At 40.4% G+C, this 18,224-nt stretch overlaps 1 protein-coding gene across 3 annotated transcripts in view; it reads left to right on the top strand.

Moving 5' to 3' along the window:
* The window catches only part of MCF2L2 (MCF.2 cell line derived transforming sequence-like 2), a 249,321-nt gene that overhangs the window by 182,443 nt on the left and 48,654 nt on the right, over window positions 1-18,224 (top strand). The gene's annotated exons all lie outside the window — the stretch shown is intronic.

The following is an 18,224-nucleotide window of genomic DNA, read 5'->3' as shown; positions in this document are numbered from 1 at the left end:
ATTTATTGTTTCTAGATTTTTTGATGATGGCCATTCTGACCGGTGTGAGATGATATCTCATTGTAGTTTTGATTTGCATTTCTCTAATGATTAATGATGTTGAGCATTCTTTGAGGTGTCTGTTGGCAATCTGTATATCTTCTTTGGAGAAATGTCTATTTAGGTCTTCTGCCCATTTTTGGATGGGGTTGTTTTTTTTTTGTTATTGAGCTGCATGAGCTGCTTGTAAATCTTGGCGATTAATCCTTTGTCAGTTGCTTCATTTGCAAATATTTTCTCCCATTCTGAGGGTTGTCTTTTGGTCTTGTTTATGGTTCCCTTTGCTGTGCAAAAGCTTTTAAGTTTCACTAGGTCCCATTTGTTTATTTGTGTTTTTATTTCCATTTCTCTAGGAGCTGGGTCAAAAAGGATCTTGCTGTGATTTATGTCATAGAGTGTTCTGCCTATGTTTTCCTCTAAGAGTTTGATAATGTCTGGCCTTACACTTAGGTCTTTAATCCATTTTGAGTTTATTTTTGTGCATGGTGTCAAGGAGTGTTCTAATTTCATACTTTTACATGTACCTGTCCAATTTTCCCAGCACCACTTATTGAAGAGGCTGTCTTTTCTCCACTGTATATGCTTGCCTCCTTTATCAAAGATAAGGTGACCATATGTGCGTGGGTTTATCTCTGGGCTTTCTATCCTGTTCCATTGATCTATATTTCTGTTTTTGTGCCAGTACCAAACTGTCTTGATTACTGTAGCTTTGTTAATATAGTCTGAAGTCAGGGAGCCTGATTCCTCCAGCTCCATTTTTCGTTCTCGAGATTGCTTTGGCTATTCGGGGTCTTTTGTGTTTCCATACAAATTGTGAAATTTTTTGTTCTAGTTCTGTGAAAAATGCCAGTGGTAGTTTGATAGGGATTGCATTGAATCTGTAGATTGCTTTGGGTAGTAGAGTCATTTTCACAATGTTGATTCTTCCAATCCAAGAACATGGTATATCTCTCCATCTATTTGTATCATCTTTAATTTCTTTCATCAGTGTCTTATAATTTTCTGCATACAGGTCTTTTGTCTCCTTAGGTAAGTTTATTCCTAGATATTTTATTCGTTTTGTTGCAATGGTAAATGGGAGTGTTTTCTTAATTTCACTTTAAGATTTTTCGTCATTAGTGTATAGAAATGCAAGAGATTTCTGTGCATTAATTTTGTATCCTGCTACTTTACCAAATTCATTGATTAGCTCTAGCAGTTTTCTGGTAACATCTTTAGGATTCTCTGTGTATAGTATCATGTCATCTGCAAAGAGTGACAGCTTTACTTCTTCTTTTTCGATTTGGATTCCTTTTATTTCTTTTTCTTCTCTGATTGCTGTGGCTAACACTTCCAAAACTATGTTGAATAACAGTGGTGAGAGTGGGCAACCTTGTCTTGTTCCTGATCTTAGTGGAAATGGTTTCAGTTTTTCACCATTGAGGACAATGTTGGCTTTGTCATATATGGCCTTTATTATGTTGAGGAAAGTTCCCTCTATGCCTACTTTCTGCAGGGCTTTTATCATAAATGGGTGTTGAATTTTGTCGAAAGCTTTCTCTGCATCTATTGAGATGATCATATGGTTTTTCTCCTTCAATTTGTTAATATGGTGTATCACATTGATTGATTTGCGTATATTGAAGAATCCTTGCATTCCTGGGATAAACCCCACTTGATCATGGTGTATGATCCTTTTGATGTGCTGTTGGATTCTGTTTGCTAGTATTTTGTTGAGGATTTTTGCATCTATGTTCATCAGTGATATTGGCCTGTAGTTTTCTTTCTTTGTGACATCTTTGTCTGGTTTTGGTATCAGGGTGATGGTGGCCTCGTAGAATGAGTTTGGGAGTGTTCCTCCCTCTGCAATATTTTGGAAGAGTTTGAGAAGGATAGGTGTTAGCTCTTCTCTAAATGTTTGATAGAATTCGCCTGTGAAGCCATCTGGTCCTGGGCTTTTGTTTGTTGGAAGGTTTTTAATCACAGTTTCAATTTCAGTGCTTGTGATTGGTCTGTTCATATTTTCTATTTCTTCCTGGTTCAGTCTCGGCAGGTTGTGCATTTCTAAGAATCTGTCCATTTCTTCCAGGTTGTCCATTTTATTGGCATAGAGTTGCTTGTAGTAATCTCTCATGATCTTTTGTATTTCTGCAGTGTCAGTGGTTACTTCTCCTTTTTCATTTCTAATTCTATTGATTTGAGTCTTCTCCCTTTTTCTCTTGATGAGTCTGGCTAATGGTTTATCAATTTTGTTTATCTTCTCAAAGAACCAGCTTTTAGTTTCATTGATTTTTGCTATTGTTTCCTTCATTTCTTTTTCATTTATTTCTGACCTGATCTTTATGATTTCTTTCCTTCTGCTAGCTTTGGGGTTTCTTTGTTCTTCTTTCTCTAATTGCTTCAGGTGCAAGGTTAGGTTGTTTATTCGAGATGTTTCCTGTTTCTTGAGGTAGACTTGTATTGCTATAAACTTCCCTCTTAGCACTGCTTTTGCTGCGTCCCACAGGTTTTGGGTCGTCATGTCTCCATTGTCATTTGTTTCTAGGTATTTTTTGATTTCCCCTTTGATTTCTTCAGTGATCACTTCGTTATTAAGTAGTGTATTGTGTAGCCTCCATGTGTTAGTATTTTTTACAGATCTTTTCCTGTAATTGATATCTAGTCTCATAGCGTTGTGGTTGGAAAAGATACTTGATACGATTTCAATTTTCTTAAATTTACCAAGGCTTGATTTGTGACCTAAGATATGATCTATCCTGGAGAATGTTCCATGAGCACTTGAGAAAAATGTGTATTCTGTTGTTTTGGGGTGGAATGTCCTATAGATATCAATTAAGTCCATCTTGTTTAATGTATCATCTAAAGCTTGTGTTTCCTTATTTATTTTCATTTTGGATGATCTGTCCATTGGTGAAAGTGGGGTGTTAAAGTCCCCTACTATGATTGTGTTGCTGTCGATTTCCCCTTTTATGGCTGTTAGTATTTGCCTTATGTATTGAGGTGCTCCTGTGTTGGGTGCATAAATATTTACAATTGTTATACCTTCCTCTTGGATCGATCCCTTGATCATTATATAGTGTCCTTCTTTGTCTCTTGTAATAGTCTTTATTTTAAAGTCTATTTTGTCTGATATGAGAATTGCTACTCCAGCTTTCTTTTGATTTCCATTTGCATGGAATATCTTTTTCCATCCCCTCACTTTCAGTCTGTATGTGTCTCTAGGTCTGAAGTGGGTCTCTTGTAGACAGCATGTATATGGGTCTTGTTTTTGTATCCATTCAGCCAGTCTGTGTCTTTTGGTGGGAGCATTTAATCCATTTACATTTAAGGTAATTATCGATATGTATGTTCCTATTCCTATATTCTTAAATGTTTTGAGTTTGTTATTGTAGGTGTTTTCCTTCTCTTGTGCTTCTTGCCTAGAGAAGTTCCTTTAGCATTTGTTGTAAAGCTGGTTTGGTGGTGCTGAACTCTCTCAGTTTTTGCTTGTCTGTAAAGGTTTTAATTTCTCCATCAAATCTGAATGAGATCCTTGCTGGGTAGAGTAATCTTGGTTGTAGGTTTTTCTCCTTCATCAATTTAAGTATATCCTGCCACTCCCTTCTGGCTTGCAGAGTTTCTGCTGAAAGATCAGATGTTAACCTTATGGGGATTCCCTTGTGTGTTATTTGTTGTTTTTCCCTTGCTGCTTTTTTTTTTTTTTTTTTTATTTATTTATTTATTTATTTATTTATTTATGGCTGTGTTGGGTCTTCGTTTCTGTGCTAGGGCTTTCTCTAGTTGCGGCAAGCGGGGGCCACTCTTCATCACGGTGCGCGGGCCTGTCACTATCGCGGCCTCTCTTGTTGCGGAGCACGGGCTCCAGACGCGCAGGCTCAGTAATTGTGGCTCACGGGCCTAGGTGCTCCGCGGCATGTGGGATCTTCCCAAACCGGGGCTCGAACCCGTGTGCCCTGCATTAGCAGGCAGATTCTCAACCACTGCGCCACCAGGGAAGCCCTCCCTTGCTGCTTTTAATATGTTTTCTTTATATTTAATTTTTGACAGTTTGATTAATATGTGTCTTGGCATGTTTCTCCTTGGATTTATCCTGTATGGGACCCTCTGTGCTTCCAGGACTTGATTAACTATTTCCTTTCCCATATTAGGGAAGTTTTCAACTATAATCTCTTCAAATATTTTCTCAGTCCCTTTCTTTTTCTCTTCTTCTTCTGGGACCCCTATAATTCGAATGTTGGTGCATTTAATGTTGTCCCAGAGGTCTCTGAGACTGTCCTCAGTTCTTTTCATTCTTTTTTCTTTATCCTGCTCTGCAGTAGTTGTTTCCACCATTTTATCTTCCAGGTCACTTATCCATTCTTCTGCCTCAGTTATTCTGCTATTGATCCCATCTAGAGTATTTTTAATTTCATTTATTGTGTTTTTCATCGTTGCTTGGTTCCTCTTTAGTTCTTCTACGTCCTTGTTAAGTGTTTCTTGCATTTTGTCTATTCTATTTCCAAGATTTTGGATCATCCTTACTATCATTATTCTGAATTCTTTTTCAGGTAGACTACCTATTTCCTCTTCATTTGTTAGGTCTGGTGTGTTTTGACCCTGCTCCTTCATCTGCTGTGTGTTTTTCTGTCGTCTCATTTTGCTTATCTTACTGTGTTTGGGGTCTCCTTTTCACAGGCTGCAGGTTCGTAGTTCCCGTTGTTTTTGGTATCTGTCCCCAGTGGCTAAGGTTGGTTCAGTGGGTTGTGTAGGCTTCCTAGTGGAGGGAACTAGTGCCTGAGTTCTGGTGGATGAGGCTGGATCTTGTCTTTCTGGTGGGCACGTCCACGTCTGGCGGTGTATTTTGGGGTGTCTGTGGCCTTATTATGATTTTAGGCAGCCTCTCTGCTAATGGATGGGGCTGTGTTCCTGTCTTGCTAGTTGTTTGGCATAGGGCGTCCAGCACTGTAGCTTGCTGGTCGTTGAGTGAAGCTGGGTCTTGATGTTGAGATGGAGATCTCTGAGAGTTTTTTGCCGTTTGGTATTACGTGGAGCTGGGAGGTCTCTTGTGGACCAGTGTCCTGAAGTTGGCTCTCCCACCTCAGAGGCACGGCCCTGATGCCTGGCTGGAGCACCAAGAGCCTTTCATCCACACGGCTTTTGGGAGGTCTGACGTTTTCTGCCAGCATTCCGTGGGTGTTCTGTAGGAGCAGTTCCACGTGTAGACGTATTTCTACTGTATCTTGATGAAGACTGCCGTGACCCAGAGGTGATATTTTGAACGACTTTGTAATTGTATATATTTGAGAACATAACAGAAAACAAATGATTAACCCATTACTTCAGTAAAATAAAAGCTTTGGATTTGTTATTGTAAAAGGAATGACAGGTAATGACTTAAAAGTAGATTACTGAATCAGTTTGAAACTGTAAATACAACATTGTACATGTTATTTCTAACTAGATTTTTAAGAGGTTTTGTAATTGCTTTCTTTAAGCTCCTTAGCATATTTTCAACCATGCAGTTATTTTCTTTCATATATTACCTGTAGAGAGCATGGCTCGGTACTGCTATTATCAACTCAGACCACGTGGCATGTCAGACCACAGATAGAAATATTTAGGTAATATAATTTGTAAGGGAATCACTGACAGTGACCCATAAGTAAGCTAATTTATTGTTAGTGCAGTGCAAATCACCTCCCTTTACCTATGCAAAATAAAACCCTGATGGTAAGTAAACCCACAGACATTCCCTCCCCCCCGCCCAGGTATCATATGTGTATGTTGTATTTATGTACAAATGTTCAATTGCCATTATATTCCTGTCGGGTCATCTGGAACTAAGCCCACATAGGTGCAGGTGTCAGCATGTGTGTATTCCGCATGCTCGAACACATAGGACTGTACCCACAAAAAATACAAACTGAACCAAACATTGATAAATACATATAAAAATCACATATTCACATCAGGCTGTATGGAGATAGACAACCCAGACAGAGAAATGCTTCGAAAGTAAGCAGGAGATTGGTGAGAAGATGTGGGGCTTTTGGTGGGAGGAGGGGAGAGGATGTGGATGAGAGATGGGGGTGGTCCAGAATGCCTGCCCAGGTGCCCACACATGAACATACATGCACAGGGACGGCCTCTTTGCCCATGTGGGAGGATGATTTCCTACAGCAGGCTGGCTTCCCATCCCACCCCAGAAGGAGAGGAAGAGGATGATAGATTTGATAGTATATAACAAAGTACTCAGTTTGTTTTGTTGGGAGGGAGTGCTTGAAATTAGCTGGAGATCAAATTAACTGATAGTAGTGAAGCTGATTTGACCATCAAAGAAGGAAGACAGTGTCGCCTTGCCCTCAGTGTCCACAGTAGCTGCTTGTGAACAGAGACCACTACAAAATTTATAAACGACTTTCAATCTCACCGTCAGGACTTTGCTTCACAGAGCACTAGAGAATTTAGGAAAGTGGTGGAAAAAGAAACCTGTAGCATCAAGATGGTAAACTTGAAAAATGAGAGGAATTGCAATTTGCATGTTAGATTTAGAAGGGAGAAGATAAGGCAGAGAAAGAGCAGAGGGAGAAGCAGATATAGGAGAGAGGACCAGAGAGTAGAGCATGTATTATTAGTTTTGGGGAAAAGAAGACTGAAACGAGTACAAGAGAACCTGGGAGATGGTGGGAGCAAAAGAGACCCAAAGAGAGAAGTGTTAGTGAAGTCATGAAAGGAGAAACAGGTTTGATAACTGCTGCTTAATACCTAACACAGTGGAAGCACATCAACATAGTGCCATGCTTGACTTGTTAGCTTACGTTGTGCTTTCTGTAGAAGGTAGGAGGTTTCCTCACAGACCCTGTACAGGCCCTGTCCCATGAATTCAGACACACCATAGGCTGTGTGTTCTGAAACCAGTGAGCGTCTATGCAAGGCCTGGGCTGCTAGAGAGGTGGGGTAGAATCCTGACTTAGTTCCTGCTGGCCACAAGATCTGGGCAAGCGACCCAACTTCTCTGTGCCCCATGGTAATTCCTGACTGGAAGGGTGCAGTGAGGGCTGACTACAGAGCAGTAACATGTGTGAAGTGCTGAGCATGGCGCCTCACAGACTGGGTGGACAGCTGTCATCCTCATGCCCACTGTGGGCTACAGAAAGCTCCTCTCGCTTGGCGAGCTGGTCTTCATGCTATATCCCATCATCATCATTGCTATAAAAGGACCTGCTGTGTTTCACATCTTTAGAGATACATTTTCTGTTAATACAGCATCAGCAGTTAAAACAATGCAACAACTCCTTGGCTGTCTCCTCCTCCTCCTTTACTGCCCACCAGCCCCTCCTACCCCCACACATATCCTTCTGGGTATTCTTTTCTCACCACACTTGCTGCTTGGTGATCTCATCCATTGCCTTTAATCCATGATTTATATTTCTAGTCTAGATTCTGAGCTCCAAACTTGAGTGTCTTCACTTAAGTGTCACATCAGTCTTAAGCTTAGCAGGTCTAAAATAGAATATTCAAATACATTTTTGTGAAATGGTGAATGGATGGGTGTTGGATGACCCCCAAGGGCCAGAATCCTCCTTCTTCTCGCCAGAGGACCCAGCCCAGGCTGTTTGTTACATGTCAATAACAGTCAGTGGCATTTTGTCTCTGTATAAATATCTATGGATCTGTTTTCCCTACTCTTTTGAGAGTCCTCAGACCTCTTGAGGATGGAGATCATATCCTGCTCATCTCCAGTTCCCTTGAAGAAACCTCCCACAATGCCTTGCATGGAGTGAATATGTATTAATGGCTGGTTGAATTGAATTTTTGCTGAACGCTTCCCACATTCATCAAAAGTTCAAACTTTTGGTCCAAGAAGCCTCATCTACAGTACAATGGCCCCAGTGTACTTCTCCCTCGATGCCAACAAGGCCCAAATACTGACATTGGAGGCACACTAGCCCCTTTCCTACAGCTCTTGCTTCTGCTCCTGTGGTTTGGCACCATTCACCAGCCTCCCTCAATTCCAGGATCTTGGCAATTGGATGAAACCATACTAGGTATACCCAGAGCTGGAAGATGAAGGGAACTGACAGCACAAAGAGGCACTCACCCACAGGCCATTCTAAGAACCCATTTTGTTCCTTTCTCTTCACTTCTGCATTGGGGAGGTACCTCCTCAACTCATCATCTCCTTCCACATCAATACATAAGGGCATCTCTCATGTGCCCCTATAACCCTCAGTAGGGGTCCCACAGGGACAGTCTTGCTGGGACAGGCACTGCTTGCTGGGACCTTCCTTGGTGCAGTAGAGCTGTACTGTGGATTGAGTGGGCCTCACTCGGGGGAGGGAGTGGGGGAAGAAGATTGGCGGGTGGGAGTGAGGCTGGCACAGGTTTCCTTTCCATGCTGCAAATGCTCAAACAGCCCCTGTGACAGTGACCTGGTACCAACTCCCTGCCATTAGATCCCTCAGCATTTCTTCTCCCCTCTCCACCTGCAGATCATATATCCACTTTCACACTCCCAGGGCCATACAACATTCTGTGCAGGTTCCAAGGGGCTGCCTCTAAGTCTACCTTTTTCTCCCCAAGCTAGGAGCGTATATCCAAATGGAGTGAATGAGTGATACTTGTGTAGGGACAATCTTGAATTCTACCTGATTAACACTTAACTTTTAAAAGACAATTGGCACCAGCCTGCCCACAGTTATCTAAACTGAGAAAAACTATTTGGATCCTGTGAGGGGTGGTACAGAGGAAAAAAAGAAAATTACAGCACATGGAGATGTTCAGAAAACAGTTGTTGACTATGACATGGGGGCTACGTGCCTGGCCCAGATGCAATCATTTGAGTTAGAAATTTTGCACTTAAGTTTGGTTGTGCTAATATTTAAGGGACAACTAAAATCTAATTCTCTATTACCCTTTTCTTAATAGTTAATAATTACTAAGCGCTCATTGCCTGCTTTATGGAGCATACATGCTTCAAATCCTACTCATATTAATTCTAAAAGGCAGTTATAGTCCTGCCTGAGATTTATATTGAGTATTATTTAAAATATGGACCATTAGTTAGGAATTAAAAATAGCTACAGTGAGATTTTTCTTATAACAGCACTTTTCAAAAGCCAATTCTAAAGTTCTTAATAAATCATGTGCTCTGAAAAAATATACATTTCATGAATCTGTCTTGATTGGTCTAATGGTCTAAGGACATAAAGCCCAATATTAATTAATACCTATTTGATCCTGCAGATATAGGGCTAAGGAATCCTAGAAAGAGCAATATCTCTGAGAAATATGTTTCTAGCATAATAAACAAACAAACAAACCCTCTTGGGAGGAAAGGAATTAATAGAATAATAGGATATCTGCTGGTAGATCTAGATACAAATAGGTCTGCAAAAAGGTACACAGGGTAGAGAAAGCAGTCTGTCTTTTCAGCAATTTTTGATCTTTGACTATTTTATACACTTTTTTTTTTAATCTTTGGGAATTTCCTTTTTGCAATAGATTTCCCTTTGCATGAGGCAGAAGCTTATTAACTCTTTCACAATTTCTTTTCCTTACGGGAGGATTATCAGGTTACTGGATACTCCTGTTGGAGTTAGTACCAGTACTACCCTTTCCCATGAATTGAGGTAGTAATGGTTTTCCTACCAGCAGTATTCCAGGAGTCTACTTGGTACCAGAAATCTCTCCCATGAAGTTTTGTTATGTTTGGATTGTACGTGTGCGGATACACCGTGGCTCTGAGATTTGAGCCAGGTTCCTTGAATCCTAGGCATAAATGGATGATGGCCTGAACCACCCCTTTTTGTCCAACCTGCTTCCCTGTGTCCTGACTGTGCAGGCCCTGTCCCTTACAGAGCCATGCTGCAGAGTCAGAATATTGGTACTGTTTCAGTGGACTGACATTCACCCTTGGCACGTCAGTTCCCCTGTCTCTAGTTTTAGATCTCGAAGACCTGGACCTGACCTCTTTCTGGCAGCACCAAGTCAGCAGTTTGACCTCAATCAAGTCATTCAATGCTCTGAGTCCCAATTTCCTCTTCTGTGAAATGAGAATAACAATTAGTGCCTGCTCCTGCTTACAGAATTGGTGTCTGTTCCTTAAATCTACCATTCATCCATTCCATAAACATTTATTGAGAATTTCCTACTTGTAAGACATGGGGACAAGGGATGGATGATAGGACATCTGCCCTGGAGGAGCTCTTTGTCACGTGTTGAATGGATCAAGGAAGATGATATGCACATTTAAAAAAATAACATTATTTCACATCATGAGGTTAGCTATTATTTTAAAAATGGAAACTAATACGTGTTGATGAGGATGTGGAGAAACTGGAACCCTGGTGCCTTGCTGGTGGGAATGTAAAATGGTACACAATATCGTGGTTCCTCAAAAAGTTAAAAATAGAATTACCTTATAATTTAGCAATTCTCCTTCTGCGTGTATACCCAAAGGAAGTAAAAGCATGACTCAACAAAGATTTGCAAACCAATGTTCACAATAGCCAAAAGGTGGAAACAACACAAATGGCCATCAACAAGTGAATGGGTAAATGAAATATGGTCTATACAAACAATGGAAGATATTTAACCTTAAACAAGAATGAAATCTGAGACATGCTACATCATGGATGAACTTTGAATACATTATGTTAAGTGAAGTAAGCCAGACGCAAAAGGACAAATTTTGTATGATGCCACTTATACGAGGTACCTAGGCAAAATCGTAGAGACAGAAGGTGGAGTGGAAGTTACCAGGGCCTGGCAGGAGGAAGGAATGCGGAGTTAGTGTTTAATGGGTACAGAGTTTCAGTTTGGATTGATGGAAAAGTTCTGGTGATGGTTGCACAACATTGTGAATGTATTTTAATGCCACTTAAAAATTGTTTAAATGGTAAATTTTATGTTGTGTATATTTTACCACAATTTTTTTTAAATTGGGGGAATTCCCTGGCAGTCCAGTGGTAAGGACTCCACACTTTCACTGCCCAGGGCCCAGCCAGGTTCAATCCCTGGTTGGGGAACTAAGATCCCACAAGCCACGTGGCACAGCCAAAAAAAAAAAAAAAATTATAATCCCTAAAATGCTACACAAATGCAGGATTGTTAACTTGAATTAGGATTAATGGGATTGTGTTTATAATCAATCCCTCTTTTAAAAAGCGCAGTATGTGTGAAATTACTTTGTCATTATTTATTATGTGATATTGAAGAGTGAGCATCCATCCAGATAAACTTTAATGATTATTTATGCCCCATCCTTCTCTAAAAAGAATTTAAGGTAGTTTACCCTAAACACATCAGAGTAATGAGATCAAATCCAATTAACATCAGACAAAATATAGAAACTAAGATATAAAAGAGGAGAAGACAGAACAGATGGCTTATCAGCAACTAAGCAAAACTTTCAACTGTTAGCCTTCCAGGAGACAGAGAACTGTTTATATTCATTAGACCTTTTATTAATGCTTAAAATATCACTGATTTCAACAAGGTCATTGTATGGGTCCATAGTGTTTCATATTGTTACCATTTATAGTTCTGGGAATTTATTAAGCAATTATGGAACACCTAACCAAAACATAAGAAGGATGTGAAACTAAGAACATGTTTTCCTAAGTCTGAACCCTCAGGACCTATTCAGTGCTGAATGAAATGGGCTCCTGGACAGTTCTCTTCCCTGTTGGCCAATTCGGTCTCCTGAACCTTCCCCTCGGCTCCTGCATGGAGTCTCACCGTAGCCTGGCATGACAACCGTCTCCTCCATCCGGCTCCCCCTGCCTCCCATGCTTCCCACCCAGACCCTGCCCCAGCACCTGGTTCCCACAAGGCCCCGGGTGTAGCCACGACTCCTAGCCCCTGCTCCTGTTTCCTTCCTCCTGGAACACCCTCCTACCTTGCTGCGAGTCGTCACCTCTTACACAGGACAGTCCAGATCTCACCTCCTCCAAGACCTCTCCAGCCCACGCTGATTCCTTCTCCTTGCCGTCCTATTGTACATGCAGTCACACATCAACTGTTTAGTTAATTGAGGCTGTAAATGGACAGAAAATCTTATGACCTTTGCTTCTTTTCTTATGAGAAATGAGAAGCAAGGTGTGATTAGACCAAAGACCACATCATACATTTTATTAAAAATGATGTATTTACAACGGAATATTACTTAGCCATAAAAAGAAACGAAATTGAGTTATTTGTAGTGAGGTGGATGGACCTAGAGACTGTCATACAGAGTGAAGTAACAAAGAGAAAAACAAATACCGTATGCTAACACATATATCTGGAATCTTAAAAAACAAGGGTTCTGAAGAACCTAGGGTCAGCACAGGAATAAAGACGGAGACGTAGAGAATGGACTTGAGGACATAGGGAGGGGGAAGGGTAAGCTGGGACGAAGTGAGAGAGTGGTATGGACATATATACACTACCAAATATAAGATAGATAGCTAGTGGGAAGCAGCCGCATAGCACAGGGAGATCAGCTCGGTGCTCTGTGTCCACCTAGAGGGGTGGGATAGGGAGGGTGGGAGGGAGACACAAGAGGGAGGGGATATGGAGATGTGTGTATATGTATAGCTGATTCGCTTTGTCGTACAACAGAGGCTAACACACCATTGTGAAGCAATTATAGTCCAATAAAGATGTTAAAAATAAATAAATTTTTTTAAAATGATGTATTTAGAGAATGACCTATGAGAGCCAGTAGGGATGCTCAAGATGATCTAATTCAGCCTTTTGACACATGAAGAAATGGAGACCCTGAGAAAGAAAATGTCTTGCTCAAAGTTACCCTACATATTAGAAGCAGAAATAGACTTGGAAACCAATTTTCGTGAAACCCAGTATTTTTATATCACCATGCTAGTTTCATTTTAGTTTGTGTTTTATTTCATAATCAGCAAACAGGACTTTAGATGCACCCCAAACATAGGCCAAGAGGAGCAACATAATGCAGTGGGAAGAACACTGACTTTGCCAAAGCCAGAGACCTTGGGCAAGTCAGTGCATGGCTCTGGGGCTCTCTTTTTCCATCTGTAATATAAGGATTAACTGATGGTGTTTAAGTTTATATCTGCTTCCAGCATTTTATGAACGTACTAGACTGTTGGCCCAGCTCCACCAAAGAATTTACAAGTACTGGGAGAGTATACATCTCTCACCTTTGCTCCCTCCTCCATGCTGTCGTCCTCGGCCTGGGACAGTTCCCTGTCCTTGTGCCCTTGCTTGCTTTTTTCAAAACTCTGATTAAACTTCACTCAACTCAAAATCGGCAATGTCCCCTCCCTTCTGTGCTCCTGACTCCTCTGGCTACCTGGTACCTATCACTCTGCACAGGAGTCACTGATTTTCTTGTCTCTGCCATTAGACTATGAACTCCCTAAGGCCTGGCATTTTGGTACATTTCTCTATCCCAAGTGCCTATCATGGTGCCTGGCTCATAATAGGGAGCTAGTACATGCTTGGTAAATGGATCTAATGGTTTTTGTCTGGGAAGCAAGGATAAGACTGTGGTACTAATTTCACCTGGAGCTGTTGGAAAGAGTTTTCATGGAAAAGGGAGAAATGGAACTTTCAGGAATGATTAGAATTTGAAAAGAAGTATAAAATAATGATACCATTGGCCTAACTAAAGGGGGGTAGGTGGCTTAAAGTAGTGGATCAGCTCAGTGTTACTTAGTCAAATAAGGGAACATCCGCATTAGAATCCTGTGGGGTGCTTGTGAAAATTACAGATTCTACCTCTGTATTTCATTCATTGCTCCCCATTCTGAATCTGTGGGTCTGTACTTACCTTTTGAGCAAGCTCCCTAGGAAGATTCTTTTCACATGAATGGATAGTCTTGAAATCCTGGGAGGAATATTGACAGTTGTGGGCAATTGAAAGCTATTTTATGTTTTTGAAGAGGGAGAATGATGGCATAATGGACTTGAAGCTTTAGGAAGGGCATAGACTGGAGTTCTGTAAAATAGATTGATGGGAGTGAGGTCTCAGAGGCAAGAGTGAGCTGCTAGGAGCACACCGATGTATTCAAGATGAGAAGGCTCAGGAGTTTGCTCTGTATTGGTGGCGTCGGCAATGGAGAATAAGCAGTGACTCCAAGAGGTGTGTTCAGAGATGAAAAGATGAGGCTTGGTGACAGATTGAATGTAAGCGATAATGGCAGGGAGGAGTTTGCAATGACAACTGTGTTTTAGGGACCCTAGAATATGACCCTTCCACCAATATGCATGCTATTTCTGTCTGATGAGTTCTATTTCAGCCTGAGGTGTTGAGGTGTCTGGGAGGCATCCAGGTGAAGACGTATGTAGACCATTGGCAACATGGGCTTGAGCATGACCAAAAGTCTGGCAGGAAAATGATGATGTGGGAGAGTCAACAGCATGAGGGAAGAGGAGGGAAGGAAGTCTGGAAACCTGAGTTCAGACCTTGGGGGAGCAGCAACATTAGACACAAGGAGGAAGATGAAGCAAGGAAGGAATAGAGAAGAAACAGAGAGGTGGGTGGTGAATGAAGATTGAATAATAAAGACAAACCAAAGGAAGAGAAAGGTTTAAGAAGATGAGTATCCATTACGTCAGATGCTCTAGGGTTTGAAAAGGATAAGAATAGACCTTTCCATTTGGCAAAGGGGGTATTAGATGAAAACTAGATTTTTTAAAGTGAAAATCTATAATACTTTCTGACGCGAGTGATATGATAGAATACGAGGAGTAAATGAAATCTCTTGATGGCAAATTCCATTGACAGGTAATGAGCAAAAATATATTTCTAACAGACTGGTTTCCAAAAGGATACTCTTCTATTGGAGAGCTGGGAAATTGGGGAGGGGGTGAGGGGCAAGGGTTAAAAGGGGGAACAGATTAAGGTGCGTGGGCAAAGAAGAAACTTATCAGGAGATCCTAACATGTACATACTACATTAATGATCTTGCTTACCAAATAGGGCTGCATTCATTTTTTTCAAAGGCTTTCCTTTCTTGCCTCTTGCTTACGGTATCATCTTAAACAAACATGAGATGTCATATAGGATGGAACCAGATCTCCAAAGCTCTTTTTTTATGCTACCTTGAAATATGGCTTCAGAGAAGAAACAGTCCCTTAAAACACATTATGCCTCCATTTCCTCCTTAATAACCTGGGGGTGTGGGTGAGGGGAGAACCACTTTTACATGTAAAACAAAGCCAGAGCATACATTTAGTGTAGACTACATTCATGCGGGCTGCTCTGGCGTTGTGAACCCCATACTAATTACAGTGTTCTACCTCTGGGTAGATATCCACCAGGGCATAAATTGCTCTAGGTGTTAAAGTTTTTAAAATTACTTGAGTACTCCCAATGTTTTCTGTTTTTCATCTACATTATATATACTTGATGACTTTAGATATTAAATCCTTGATTTTTTTCTGTGAACAAAGTTATGTGCTTTGGAATAATGAAGCAGGCAATCGTCAGCTAGAATCATCGATTTTCTCCCATTTTATAAAGTTATTTGAAAGGAAAACAGAGGAGAAGAAAGAAAAAAGAATGGTTAACAGTGGTATGAGAACTTTTTTAAAAAAATCTGAACAGAAATGAAGGCTACCAGTGTTCAGGAGACTTTCTATTGTTGGAGTTTTATCCATTGCACTCGAATAAGTAAAATGAAGCAGTTGGAACTGGGATATGACCTGACAAGGGACTTTTTTTCTTCTGAGTTGTGGATTTTTTCTTGTGTCAGATTCGTAAAGACTCCTAGGGGTCTCTAAGTTCTTATATAACTGTTGGATGATAAGATTGATTTCTGCCCACCACCTAGTTATTTCTGCCTTGTGACTTCATTTAATCGTCAACACATTCTTAAACAGCCTTGCCAAGTTGCTTAAGCCCAGTGCTTCACAGAGGCATAAGAGGCTGGCTGTACTCTGGTTTTCTATGAATGCTTAACTGTTGCTGTGGTCCTACTTTATGTCATGGCTCATAGAAACAGACTGGTATTGAGGTCTATATTTCCTTCTGACATAGTAACTATCGTCATTTCAGGATGATTTACAAAAAGCAAAGGAACCTCTTACTCAGAGACACCGTTAGCTAAATATGATCTTAGAGTAACTTTTTTGGTAGAATTATACTTCTTGCAGTTGTATCCTTGGTCAATGGCTATCCTTTATCAGTCTTGCCTTATAACAAGCTTTTATAAATAGATATGGAAATTGTCATTTTTAAGAAAGGATAATTGTTGAGCTATAAAATAGGTAGATTGTAGGATTTATTTATATCTCTCAAATGGGGTTTATATGTCATTACCTCCAGTAACATTCATTTTAAAACGTCATGTAAACTATATTTTTTTAATTAGAAAAGCAGTAGATGTTTAAAGTTTTTGTTTAAATCCAAGATTGAAGAAGGGTGAAGAATAAAATGTAAAAATTCTCCTCTATTTCTAGTCTTCAGTATCACTTTCCAAAAGCAATCACTGTTAACAATGTTTTTTTTAATTTATTTTTTATTGAAGTATAGTTGAATTACAATGTTGTGTTAATTACTGCTGTACAGCAAAGTGACTCAGTTATACATATATATACATTCTTTTTCATAGTCTCTTCCTTCATGGTTTATCACAGGATATTGAGTATATTTCCCCAAGGTCCTAGTGCTATACAGTAGAACCTTGCTATTTATCCATTCTACATATACCGGTTTGCATCTGCTAATCCCAAACTCCCACCCCTACCCTCTCCCACCCCCCTTGTTAACAATGTTCTAAGTTTCTTTGCATGAATTTTCTAAGCATATACAATTGTACATATATTTATGCATATACACTCATTTTACACATAGTATAAATTTTACACAAATAGTCATACTCTGCAAACAATTGTACATCTTGGTTGTTTTTAAAATTCACTTAAAATACTTGGACTGTGTCATATCAGCATGATTCAGTCAGCTTCATTCTTTTTAAAAACTGCGTAGCATTTCATTATATGTATGTACCATAATTTAAGTAATTTCCAGTTTATATCTGGTGTTGTCGTTCTGTTGTTCTAATTACAAACAATGAACGTACTTAGAAGTGAAATTACTGAGTCAAGGAGCATGTGTTTTAAATTTTGATGAGATATTTCCAAGTTATCTTGCACAAATCTGTACTTTCACCAATATTATCTGAGTGTGTTTCCATATCTTCATCTGCCGGTCTTCCTTTGAGGTTTGCAATGTCTGCCATATTATAGAAGTTGAAAATTGTACTTCTTTTTAATATGTTTTTGTTGGATTTGTATATATTGAGCATTTTTTCATAAGACTAATAGCCATTTATGTATTTGTGTGAATTTCCTACATTGTGTCCTTTATTTGTCCCTTGTCATACCCATTTTTATGAGAGGAAAAGAAACTCTTTTCTAGGGTAGGCTACTGTTTAATAGATAATCCACCAACAGCTCACAGGAAACCATAAATGTATATATTCTACATGTGAACACTTGTACAAACACTGATTCACTTGGAGGCCTGAAAGAAAGCCCTAAAAAAAGTATGGCCACACAGCCTGAGGAGAGAAAGAAAGCAGTCTGTCTGGAGATAAATGTGGGGACTGGCCTCATTCTTTCTATTAGTTTTCTATTGCTGCATTAAAAAGTGACCGCAAACTTAGCAGCTCAGCCCACAATTGCCCTGGGACAGGAGTCCGGGCATGGCAAGACTGGCTTTTTGCTCAAGTCCCACTGATAAAATCAAGGTGTTCGCCAGTTGCGCTTCTTAGAAGGTATCCTCTTCGAAGTTCGTATGGTTGTGGCTGAATTCAGTACCTTGCAACCGCAGAACTAGTGTTCCTGTTGCCTTGCTGACTGTCTTCTGGGGGCCAGTTGGCCCCTAGAGGCTGCCTGCCTTCCTTGCCACATGCCCTCCCCCCATCTCCAAACCCAGCAAAGGAGAATCTCCCTTGTGCTAAAGCCTTCGCATGCTTCCAATCTCTCTGACTTTTAGACCCAGACCTAAAGAGTCCATGAGATTAGAATGTGCCCAACCTGGTAATCTACCTATCTTAAGGTCAACTGATTTGGAACAAAACCGAATGACAAAATACCTTCCCAGCAGCACTTAAGTTAGTGTTTGATTGACTAACTGGGAGGATGTGTGTGTGTGTACCAGGGGCCAGAAATCTTGGGGGCCATGTTAGAATTCTGCATACCACACCTCCCAGCTGCCTTTCTCAGGGGAAGCAGACAGAGCTCATGTCTTC

The sequence above is a fragment of the Balaenoptera acutorostrata genome, chromosome 4, assembly GCF_949987535.1.
Source record: "Balaenoptera acutorostrata chromosome 4, mBalAcu1.1, whole genome shotgun sequence".
In the NCBI taxonomy this organism is placed as follows: domain Eukaryota; kingdom Metazoa; phylum Chordata; class Mammalia; order Artiodactyla; family Balaenopteridae; genus Balaenoptera; species Balaenoptera acutorostrata.
This window is presented reverse-complemented; position numbering and strand designations above follow the sequence as displayed.